The following is a 10,998-nucleotide window of genomic DNA, read 5'->3' on the forward strand; positions in this document are numbered from 1 at the left end:
GACTGAATGTGAACACATTGTGTCCTGATATGAGTCTGTGAAAGGCATTCGTTTGCATGTTCCTGGTTCGATTAATCTTCCAGCTTACCCTGTCTTCTCCCTCTGCTTTTCAGGGATTAAAATGTTTCAATACGCCATGTTGGCTCATTAAATAACCAAAGAGATCTACCCCCAAAACAGATTTACAAAGAACTGATAGAAATTGCAAGTGGACAGCAAGACCACCATCACTGCCATATGTGGAAATATATGTAGTTGTGTAGACATGTGATGTTGGTGCAGCTCCTAACACATACCTAATTTATCAGTCCAGCATATGGTATGGTATGTACAGATGAGATAGTAAACATACTATCTGATGAGGACAGTGTCATTGTCCTATCTGATACAGATAGCATCACTTAGCAAATCAAGACTGGTTATACAAACAGTAATGCTGCATGTTTTCATCTTCTTTGTGTGTGTCATCATGGTAAAATGTGGTCCTGGAGACACCTACTATAGAAGGAACTATCTAAAGAGGTGGTTTTGAGTATTTTGCCAGATGTTTATATGTTTGTGGCCAGATTCCATCACTGTGATAATGTGGAAACCGTGCAAGGTTGCTGCAGATACAGTCCCAAAACGTTAGGGGGCCAGAAGTAGGGGGATATAAAGTTGTGACTCTGCCCAACTTTACTCCCCTGGCTCCATGACTATGCAAGATGCAGTCACGGAACTTTAAAGGTGTGAAGTTGAGATAAAAAAAGAAAGCAGAGTTCAAATATGGGTGTAGTCTGAGGAAGCTCCATCACTTTTCCCCTGGACAGATTTGGTGTTTGCAAGATGGTCTTTAGTTTGTAGTATATTATTGAGGCGCACATGATTTGAATTGTAGAGGGAGAAAGAATGAGCAACCCAGTCGCCAGAAAAATTGTTGGCATTGTACGTTTCTGCAGACCACAGATATGTTGAATATCAATGTTTCTGAACCCCTGCAACCCGTTCTCATTCCGTACCCGTCACATACCGACACACTGACTTTTGATGTCACATTTGCAGTTTTCAATGCATGATTAATGTTGTGAATTCAAACAAAAACTATTAACATTACTTAGGTTGAGGCATCCAAACTACATGGTTGTGTTAAGGCATCAAAACTACTTGGTTAGGTTTAGGAGAAGATTGTGGTTTGGGTTAAAATAAGTACGTCTGTTACGTTATTAAGTTTCACTTCCCAGGCGAAAGAGTTTTGTGTGTTTAGCCCACCCCTCCCTAAGTGGAGCTTGAGGCTTGTTATACTACGTCACCTGACTTCCGGAGCACTTGCTCTGAAAGTCTAATATTAAAGTAAATAATTTGACATTGGAGTCAGTTGAAAGCCTAGTACTTTGGATACAGACGTAGAAGGGCGCCAAAAACGTTAAATATAATGTTTCTGTGGTTTGTAGAAATGTACAATTCCAACTTTTTTTTTTCTGGCAACAACACCGGAATGAGAGACTCATATTTGAGTTGGTCACTGTGTGAGCATGTATGAGAGTGTTGTGAAATACCTCCCTGGAAGAATAATTCTCAGAAATGTCTTGGTTACAAGATTAACAGTAGCATTAATCTATAGAAAACAATCTTCTGTCAGCTTTGTAAAAGGACAATCAAACTTACTAAGCAGAATTGAACATTTCTTTGCTAGAAAAATCCTTGGTAACTCTTTATATTTAGGTCCTTGTAATAAGCGCTAGTATATGTTATAAGGGTCTTATAATTCCGAAAGATGCTGATTGACATTAGTATGTGTCAATAAGACTATATAAGTGTCAACAATAGCATCATAAATACCATCTGGTGAGTCAGGTTAGCTCTTTGCAGCTACGGGATATGAAGTGAGAACAATCTCTTGATAGGGTTAATAATTCCTTAATGATGCAATTATTTACAATGTTTAAAGATTTCTGAACAGAGCGGTGATGCATGCACTCTACCAGGTGAGTTACCGGGGCACTCCATGTACTTTTGAACAGTTACGTATATGTGCATAATAACGCATTTTTTTATGCTCATAAATTTTTTATAGTCTAATAACAATAAATTTGTTTATGATGCTATCACATCATCGTGGTAACATAATAATGTTAATAAGCAACTTATAGGACTCATACAGCCTTATTGTCTATTAACTAACGCTTATTATAAGGACCTTAATATAAAGCATTTACTTTTAATTATATGTTCTTGGGCTTGAGGAAAAGCAACCATCTTGCTTAAGATCTTTTCTCACTTGCCTCGTATAACCGGTCATGACAAACATCAGACTGAGCAGAAAACATGCCACTATTTACCATCTCAGAGTTCATATTGTTGTCGTTGCAAGGGTGAGGTGTTACGGAAACTACAATACTATGGTAAAGGTTACTTGATAAGACCTGGCGCCACAATGCGTGGTGTGTTTATTTTAGTGTCAAGCTGAATGTTTTAGGGGAGGGTGACCTTAGCTACCTGCAGCTTCTCTTTGTTGAGCATTAGGTGTTTTCAATTAATGATCTCTCTGTCACCTGGAAAACAAAACAGAAGTAATTTAAATAGTCTTTCCAGGTACAAGTGTAAAACTGACAGCTGAAAGATTTGAGCAGGAATCATAACAAGCAAGTTAGACTTTGACATAACATTCTTCAATAAAGCAAGCTTATCTACCAGAACCTAGACAAGACACGTTGTCGATAGAGATACCTCTTTGTTTATATTGTGGGGCTGAAGGATGAGAGATGTCTAGCGTGTGAGTGTGTGTGTGTGTGTGTGTGTGTGTGTGTGTGTGTGTGTGTGTGTGTGTGTGTGTGTGTGTGTTCATGTTTGTTCCTTAACCCGCAGGCTGCTGATGGCAGACTGGAGTGCAAAAACAAGATCCTGGGAATAAAAACAATAGTTAGGACCTGTGAGGTGTCAGTGACGACTGCAGCAGAGAAGTGGGAGGACGATCCCGGGTTCCAAGGTCAACGAGCTAAGCCTCCCGCAACACACACATTCACATGCAGTGGTAATGCAATAGTGACATGACACTCAGCCCATGTTAATACAAGCCGGGGAATCATGAAAACAGCCTATTCATCACTTCAGCAATCCACAGTGTATTACTCAAGTGAACCTCATAAAGTTAGATGTATACAACTGACCTCAGCGCTCACTCTAAAGCGCTCAGGAGATGATCTCATACTGTAAGCAGTATGTCTTCAGAAAACATCTAATGTGCATAAAACACTTGGTATACGCATGTGTCTTCGTCTGTGTATTAGCATCCATGTGTATGTTTTAGTTGTGTTTTTGCCCACATGTTAATGCGTTAAAATGTATGAGCATACACATACCTGTATGCAAATCTGGGTGTGTATTTAAGGGCTTGTTTAGGCCACGCATTTTACTTTTAGCATACCATTATAATATCTCATATACACTACAACTCCCCTGTAGTGGGAGTGCAATATACCACTTTACCTTTTATTGTAATACATGTGAGAGCACTGGTCTGTATGAGAAATATGGATGTTGTATATAAAAGGGCATTATTGTGTATGGGAGTAGGATTGCATATACAGTATTTCAAAGAGAAAGAATGATAGTGTTTGTGAGAAAGAAACTAGTGGTGTGTGAATTAATGAAATTCTGTGTGTGTGTGTGTGTGTGTGTGTGTTTGTGTGTGTGTGTGTGTGTGTGTGTGTGTGTGTGTGTGTGTGTGTGTGTGTGTGTGTGTGTGTGTGGACAGTATGGTAATGTTGGTAAGACAATCCATTTTTATGTGAGAATAATTTATGCTTGTCTGCATGTGAAATAGAATAAGATTATATATGTACTGAAAAAATAGAAACACGCCCCTTTCAATAATCTCAGGGATTTTGTTGTGAGAGTCTCGCTTGATCTGATATAACCAGTCCTATATTGGTAGCAAAAGGGGCCCTATGGTAAATAAAATATGATCATGGATGCCCTTCTTGTAGAGAAAACGTGATTAAGCGCCATCTATGGTGCTATTATAGTGGATAAAATATGATTAAGTGCCCTGTATAGGGTGCCTTTCCAGTGGAGAAAACATGATGCAGTGCCATATAGGCTCAGGCTACAGGCTAAGGGAAATCTGATGTGCCATTTTCCTGTAATCCAGCAAAAATAGCATATTCTCATTTTAAGGAACTTTAAATTTAACATTCACTCATTCTTGTCTCCGTCTTGATGTATAATGTTGTTGTGTATTGTATTGTATTGAATTGTATTGTATTGTAATGTAAGTATAAATGTGTAAGAGTGATCATGTAAGAGTTTATAGTACAGTACTGCATGGGGGACATAAAACGGGTGTATGTGCTAGACCATGAAGCAGAGAATGTTGCAGTAGTGAGGACACAGCTATCAGTGCAGTGGTCCCCTAATTACAGTCCTCCCCAGGAACCAGCATGAATAATACAGAAAATTTAAAAACTTGAGGTGCTGAGGTCACATTGAAACACTGTAGCTCATCAGAGAGCCAATGAAACGTGGTTGTTGAAGCCCATGAAACTGTTAAATACAGCGCAAGCCTTTCTCTCTCTGCTGCTATGTGTGCATTCTTTCATCTACACCTTTCTGTATGTAAGTGCGATGATATATAGCTTAGAAGCTTAATGAGCATGCACAGCAGACAACTGACAATATTCCTGTAATTCCTATTTATGAATGAGGCAAACTAGTGCGTCATTTGTGTGTGTAATGCTAACATCACTTGACAAAGAGAACTTGTGTAATTGGTAGATAGAGGACAATAAGTTCCTTCATTCTGTTGATATTATCTTTAACAACAGTAAGAACTCATTATTATTTTCTTAGTGTCTTTTAAAATAAATGAATTTCCACCTAACTATTGAGCAGGTGAATACAACAGCTTTTTTACGATGTATTGTTTACAGTTATTTGGTGTAATTGTTGAACAATGTCAGTCTGACAATCACGGCTGCAGGCTAACATTGTTATTAGTGCTAACCTTGGGGGGGGGGGGGGGGGGGGGGTGGAGTTACGGTTACCTCTGTCCTGTAATTATGTTTCTCCTTCCCCTTGGTTGTGGTGACAGATGATGCCAGCAGTGGGAAAAGCCGGTGAAGGAAACCTCCTGTTGTAAGATGAAGAATGATGGCAGTGACAGAGAGAGAATCCCAGACCTGAACCACAGTGGTATATCTACCCGTCTAGACACTGAACAGCTGTCTTGAGCTCACACACTGCAAAAAAAGATAAAAGCTTCACAAGTCAGTAACAATGTCAAAAAATAGATAATAATGTAATGTAATTCTAAATACTGAGGAAAAAAAAGACAATGCTTACACAGGGCACTCACAGACTGTTACAGAACTTGTCAAATACCAACGCTTTATCCTAGGCCTTGGCATCTGATACCGACGCAGTATAGGAAGTGCCATTACAGTGATGTTACAGTCATTCCCAGGCTGCCATGACCGTGCAAGGATGGCAAGAGTGCAGATGCGGAAGACCTGGAAATGCTTACCAATCAGAGCAGACTACGCCTTTTCAGGAGGGGGCTTAAAGAGACAGGTATGCAGAAAGAAAGGAATGCATTTTTTGAAGATTAACATGTTATGTTACAATATGTTCTAGTAGAAACCAAAAATACAAGGATGTCCCTGAAAATTTGCATAATATGGAACCTTTAATTTGTTTACAGTGCTGATGAGTGGCCAGCCTGACATCAAAGACTGGAGAGTGAGACTGCACACAACAGGCCTTCTTTGCAGGATATACAGTATTTTGACTTGTCATGGAAAAAGAAAATCCCAGATGGAACAAATAACTTTAATTAATAAACTTCAATTTTAGTGTCCCAGTAAGGTACCAGGTTCCCTTAACACCTAATTGGCATTAGTGTTACTCATTTCACTTGTGAAATTTGCTGATGAACCAAATCCTGCTTTACCAAGGCTCAACACTAACCTTTAAAAGTAGTAGCCAGGCTGACGGCCAGGCATCAGCTTATGGTTGCAGTCATTTAAGATATGGTTGACATTTTTAGTTACTTCATGTTGTAAATAGTTAATATACTATGAATTTATACTTTCATACTTCAGCCTAATAAAATGTGACATAAAAGACCCAAAAATGTACAAATGCTCAAAACCTTTTGTATTCCTTCAGGTTTATCTGGTTCTTCAGTTGAATCAATTCACACATCACTGTAAATGTCAAACCTTTCACCCTGCAGTCAAACAGCTTAATTTACTCAGTAAACACACCAACTGACTGTAGCAATATTCAAATATTCTTAATGTAACCAATTTTAAAAAATGGGGGCTACATGTATTGCTACGTGCGTTCCCTTTTTTCTCTGTGTTAAAGAGAACTGATGGCAACAAAGGGCTAAGAATTGGTTGCCAATTTAAAAAAAAATGGTTGCCAATGGCATCCGGGCAACTGTTGCTGTCGAGCCCTGTGTGCAAATGGTCTATTTTTTCAATGGTATTAATTATGTCTTTAAATGTGTTATGTACATTTCTTGCAGTGTGCTGCTCTGCTGCTCTATTCTCCGTTCTCTTCTCTCCAATTTTTCAGGTGAGTGCCTGATCGCCTCACTGATCCGCAGCACAACCAAACACAAGGCTTTGTTTATTTAACAATAGGGCTCAGCCAAGTGTGAACAGCTACAGAAGGGCTGCCTTAACAAAACATGACAGTGATAGACATACTGACTTAACTGACATTTTACAGCGCTGCAGCAACTCCCCATTTACAAATCCCTGTCCCCTCAAACTCCAGTCATGTTATCATAGCTGTAGGTGAGACCGTCTTGGCTTCTGCTGTTAATGACAGAAAGCAGTATGCACAAAATTAACCAAAAGGGTAATTTGATGTGAAATATGTGCATACTTTCTCATCCACTTATTGTGCAGTGCATGCCGGTGCTTGCATATGTACTTGTTTATTTGTCAGAAAAAAAGATGGCGTGTGTGAGTTGAGCTGAATTGTATTCTATGTGTGCATGAGGCTACAGAAATAACAGAGGGCACTGTATAAAAATCCGGATTGTTTCTGAGGGATTATCCTTCACAATACAGGGCTTTATCAGAGGGCCTTGACTGCTGTAACAAGACACGCTTACCCTGGGTTCGCCCAGCTTAAAACTGAGACTTACGCCAGCATCGAAGCACTGGGATGTAAGAGTGTAAAGAAAAGAAACACAAAGCGATGGCAAATGAGAGCAAAGAGCAGTGAAAGAAGGAGGAAGACATGGCAGGGGAAGAAAAGTGGAGTGGAGCGGGGAAAGTGGGAGAGAATAAAATGTACAGAGAAAGGCAAAAGTTGAACAAGTTTAACTGGAGGCCATGCTTCAAACAGAGAGGTTTGTTTTCTGACAGAGATCCCTCTCAGGAGATTGAGCTGGAAAACAGATTAATAGATGCTGTCCAAGTTGCTTTCTGATATTGCACAACTTGTGCCTCAGCACCATGTGAATAAGAGCTGCTGTGCATTAGACTGTGCAGTGCTTTGACGTGGCTGTTGTAGCCTCTAATGCGTGTATATGATGCAGCCTCACCAAGCCTTTATATTCAAACACTAATAAGACCTCGGGCAGGGGTTGGTCTGTTTGCAGAAATCTTTCATGTTCAGCTCTGTGGAGGAGAGGTGTTTTTGATTGGGTTGTTTTATTTGCTTTCTTTTATAAGACTTTCTCAGCAGGATCAGGTTGCTGTGCCCAGGCTAACCAAACTCTGAAAAGGGGAGCTGTGGTTTTGGAAATGAGGGGGAGAGCTGGCTGCTATGGAAGGGGCTTTAATATGTGTGTAGGTTGGGTATGGGTGTACATGTTATTGTGTGAGGCCCTGTGACTTCATGTATTCCTGTGACACCTCCACTCCTAGCACTCATGTAGAATATTCTTTCAGACTTGCTAATTCACTTTTATTAGCTGTTCATATATGTGGTATTTAAGTGCTATAATGTAAGAACATAGCATGATTAGATGTTTTTGTACTGCAGAACACGTGATTGGGTGAAAATCCATGAATGTGATTACTGTGTACGTATGTGTGAGTAAGTATGTCAATGTGTGTTAGTGGGCTTCCTGTGCTGGCAGCATGTAGATGTGTGCCTTTGTGATATCCAACCAATGCAAATGCGGGTTTCAGGCTTCATACTGAGCCAACTGGACAGAGCAAAGTGTCTGTAGCAGTCTCAGCACGATTTGCCGTTCTCTAAACTCACTTCTCCTTTGGTCTTGCGCTCAGAATGAGGGATTATGCTTATTACCATTTTACTTGAAAGCACCCCTAGTGACTCAAAGCTTTTTTCTAGCCACGGTTCAATCACTTCTAAGGTTGGGGTTCAGGGAAAATGCCATGTAATTTGCCTGTGGTGTTGCTCTCTGCTTGAATAATAAAAACAGGACATTTTATCTGTAGAGAAAGTCGAAAATACTGACTGTCAAGGTGTGAACATGACACTGTTTTCTTAAAAGGAGTCACTCCTGGCTTGTATATGCTGTTTTCGTTGTGGTCGACTTTCTAACGGGTGTATTTAGCAACCGCTGTGGAGCTAGCAAGCTCAAGCCAAGCAGGGTACTGAGCAGCCAGAACTATTGTTTCAGAGCTACTCAGGATTCTCAGGGTGTTGCTTTGCCTCAGCTTTGACTCCACAACTCACACGCTCTGAATGGTGCACCCAGTTTTTTGTTTTAAACTTGGATTCAATGGTGAATTGTACAAACTTTACGGGGGTTAATTTACCCCTGTCCTTCTTTTGTTCATAAAAAAAAAATCAAATACCAAAGCCAAAACTCTACCTTTCAAGCTCTCTGAGTAGTACCCACATGGACCAAAGATGAGGGCTTGAGGGGGTGGCAGTAAGACGGGAAGAGAGCTGTTTATCTCTCATTGCTGCTCTTATGAACAAGAAGGGATGAATTGAGACAGATGGGGAGAGGACTCAAATGCAACAGAATTGTAATTATTTACCCTAAAAGTCCTGTTTAGACTAGCTGGAACTTACTCCTTTCACAACTAGAGACACATAGTGTTTGTGGGAGTGTGGGCCGTGGGACTTGTATGTTCCAAGCTTTGTGTGTGTTTTCAGCCTCTCCTGCGTCATCGCTGCTCTCCTGTTTATGCAGGGGCTCTGTGGATATGGAGAGGGATGGTAAGATATCCAAGCCTCCCACTGTCACCTGATATCTATGGAAAATGGATCAGAGTGACTGGACATGTCCACTTCAGCTTCCCATCAGGGGAGCTGGGCCAAGTCCATTTACTCTTTCATTCATGCTTGTTGTGATGCTGTTATCTTGATACAGTACAGGTCTCACCAAGAAGTGATGAAGCAATCAAAAATGATGCAAAGATAAACAGGTTAGTCACACTGAATTGGCTAATAAGTAAATCTGCTTGACCTCAATATCTACTCCCACATCTAAGCCAATGTGATGATTATGTTTAAGCTGGAAACTTGAGAGTTAGTTTTGGAATGCACTTTTTTTTGCTCATTATGCTGGTGGGCCATTGCAATGTAAGAGAGACAGGGAAGGGCAAAGGAGAGGCAGAGAGGGACGGAGAGGAAGTAGATGGAGTTGAAGAGATAGAGGGGGGCCCATATTGAGTGACACAGACGATGGTCTGTGTTTTCTCGGTGGACCAGGGAAGATGCAGTGTAAATGAAGCGTGTTGCAGCATGGCGGCTTCTGCTTTGTTCTTGGACTGTGTGTATGTGTGTGTGTGTGTGTGTGTGTGTGTGTGTGTGTGTGTGTGTGTGTGTGTGTGTGTGTGTGTGTGTGTGTGTGTGTGTGTGTGTGTGTGTGTGTGTGTGTGTGTGTGTGTGTGTGGTTGTGTGTGAGTGTGTGTGTGTGAGTGTGGTTGTATGTGAGTGTGTGTGTGTATGTGTGTGTGTCAAAGGGAAATGACAGAGGCCTCTTTGAGCCTTCAGTAGCCTCTGTCCCCCCCTCTTGTTCTCTCATGGTTAGAATAGGTCAGGAGGACTGCTATCCTCTACCCACAACCCATGTCCAAAGATAACTGGATAAACGCAACACACATGCCCAACTGCATTCACCTGAGTGGTGAAACATCCTACCATAATCTACGGGGCTGCAGGATGCGCTTATCTAATGGCACATCTGTTTAATTTTTAAAAATCTAGAATGGAACTAAAACCATGTGGTGAGTTTGTTTCTCTTCACAACAGTCTGAAGAGGGCAATCAGTTCAATGTGTGTGTCTGACCCGTAGGACGAGGGCCTCCTCTTGTGTTGGGTGTGCAAAACTACAAATTTGCTACATCTGGATGCATGCAGTAGCTCAACCAACAAGACATGAGGTCACATATTTAACTATTTCATAACTCGGGATCATTTGGAATAAAACCCTAGCACTGTCCGAGACATCTTGAATGTAATAATTGATTGTGCCAGTGAATGTCAGTGAAATGAGAGACTGAATTATGAGCACAATAAAAGCAATTCATAAAAGAAAGTGGACAATAACAGCACAGGATTACAATTTAACTATTGATTTTATATGAATGAGGAAAACTTTCTCTTGAAACTGTAACTTCAAATGACACTGTTATAGCTGAGAAGACCAGTCTCTTTGTATTGCCATTTAAAGGTTCAGTGTGTTGGATTTAGAGTGATAAATGGAATATAGTATTGATAAGTGTGTTTTATCTAGTGCATAATCACCTGAAAATATGAATGGTTGTGTTTTCTTTACCTTAACATGAGCTGTTTGTATCTACATATGGAGCGTGTCCTGTTCCACAGAGTCCGCCATGTTGCACTGCCATTTTTCAGCAGTAGCCCAGGACGCACAAACTAAACACTTGCTCTAGATAGGGCCATTGTGTCAGCCACTGTAGTTGTCATACATGCTTGGCACAGAGGATAATTTTTTTGATGTTTGCAATCTGCAAATCAACGCCAGATGCCACTACATCCTACACACTACTGTTTAGATTTGACCTTTGGTTGCATCACTTCCTGTTTAAACTTCCTCATTGCCATTTGCTG

The sequence above is a fragment of the Echiichthys vipera genome (assembly GCF_963691815.1).
Source record: "Echiichthys vipera genome assembly, chromosome: 17".
Lineage (NCBI taxonomy): Eukaryota > Metazoa > Chordata > Actinopteri > Perciformes > Trachinidae > Echiichthys > Echiichthys vipera.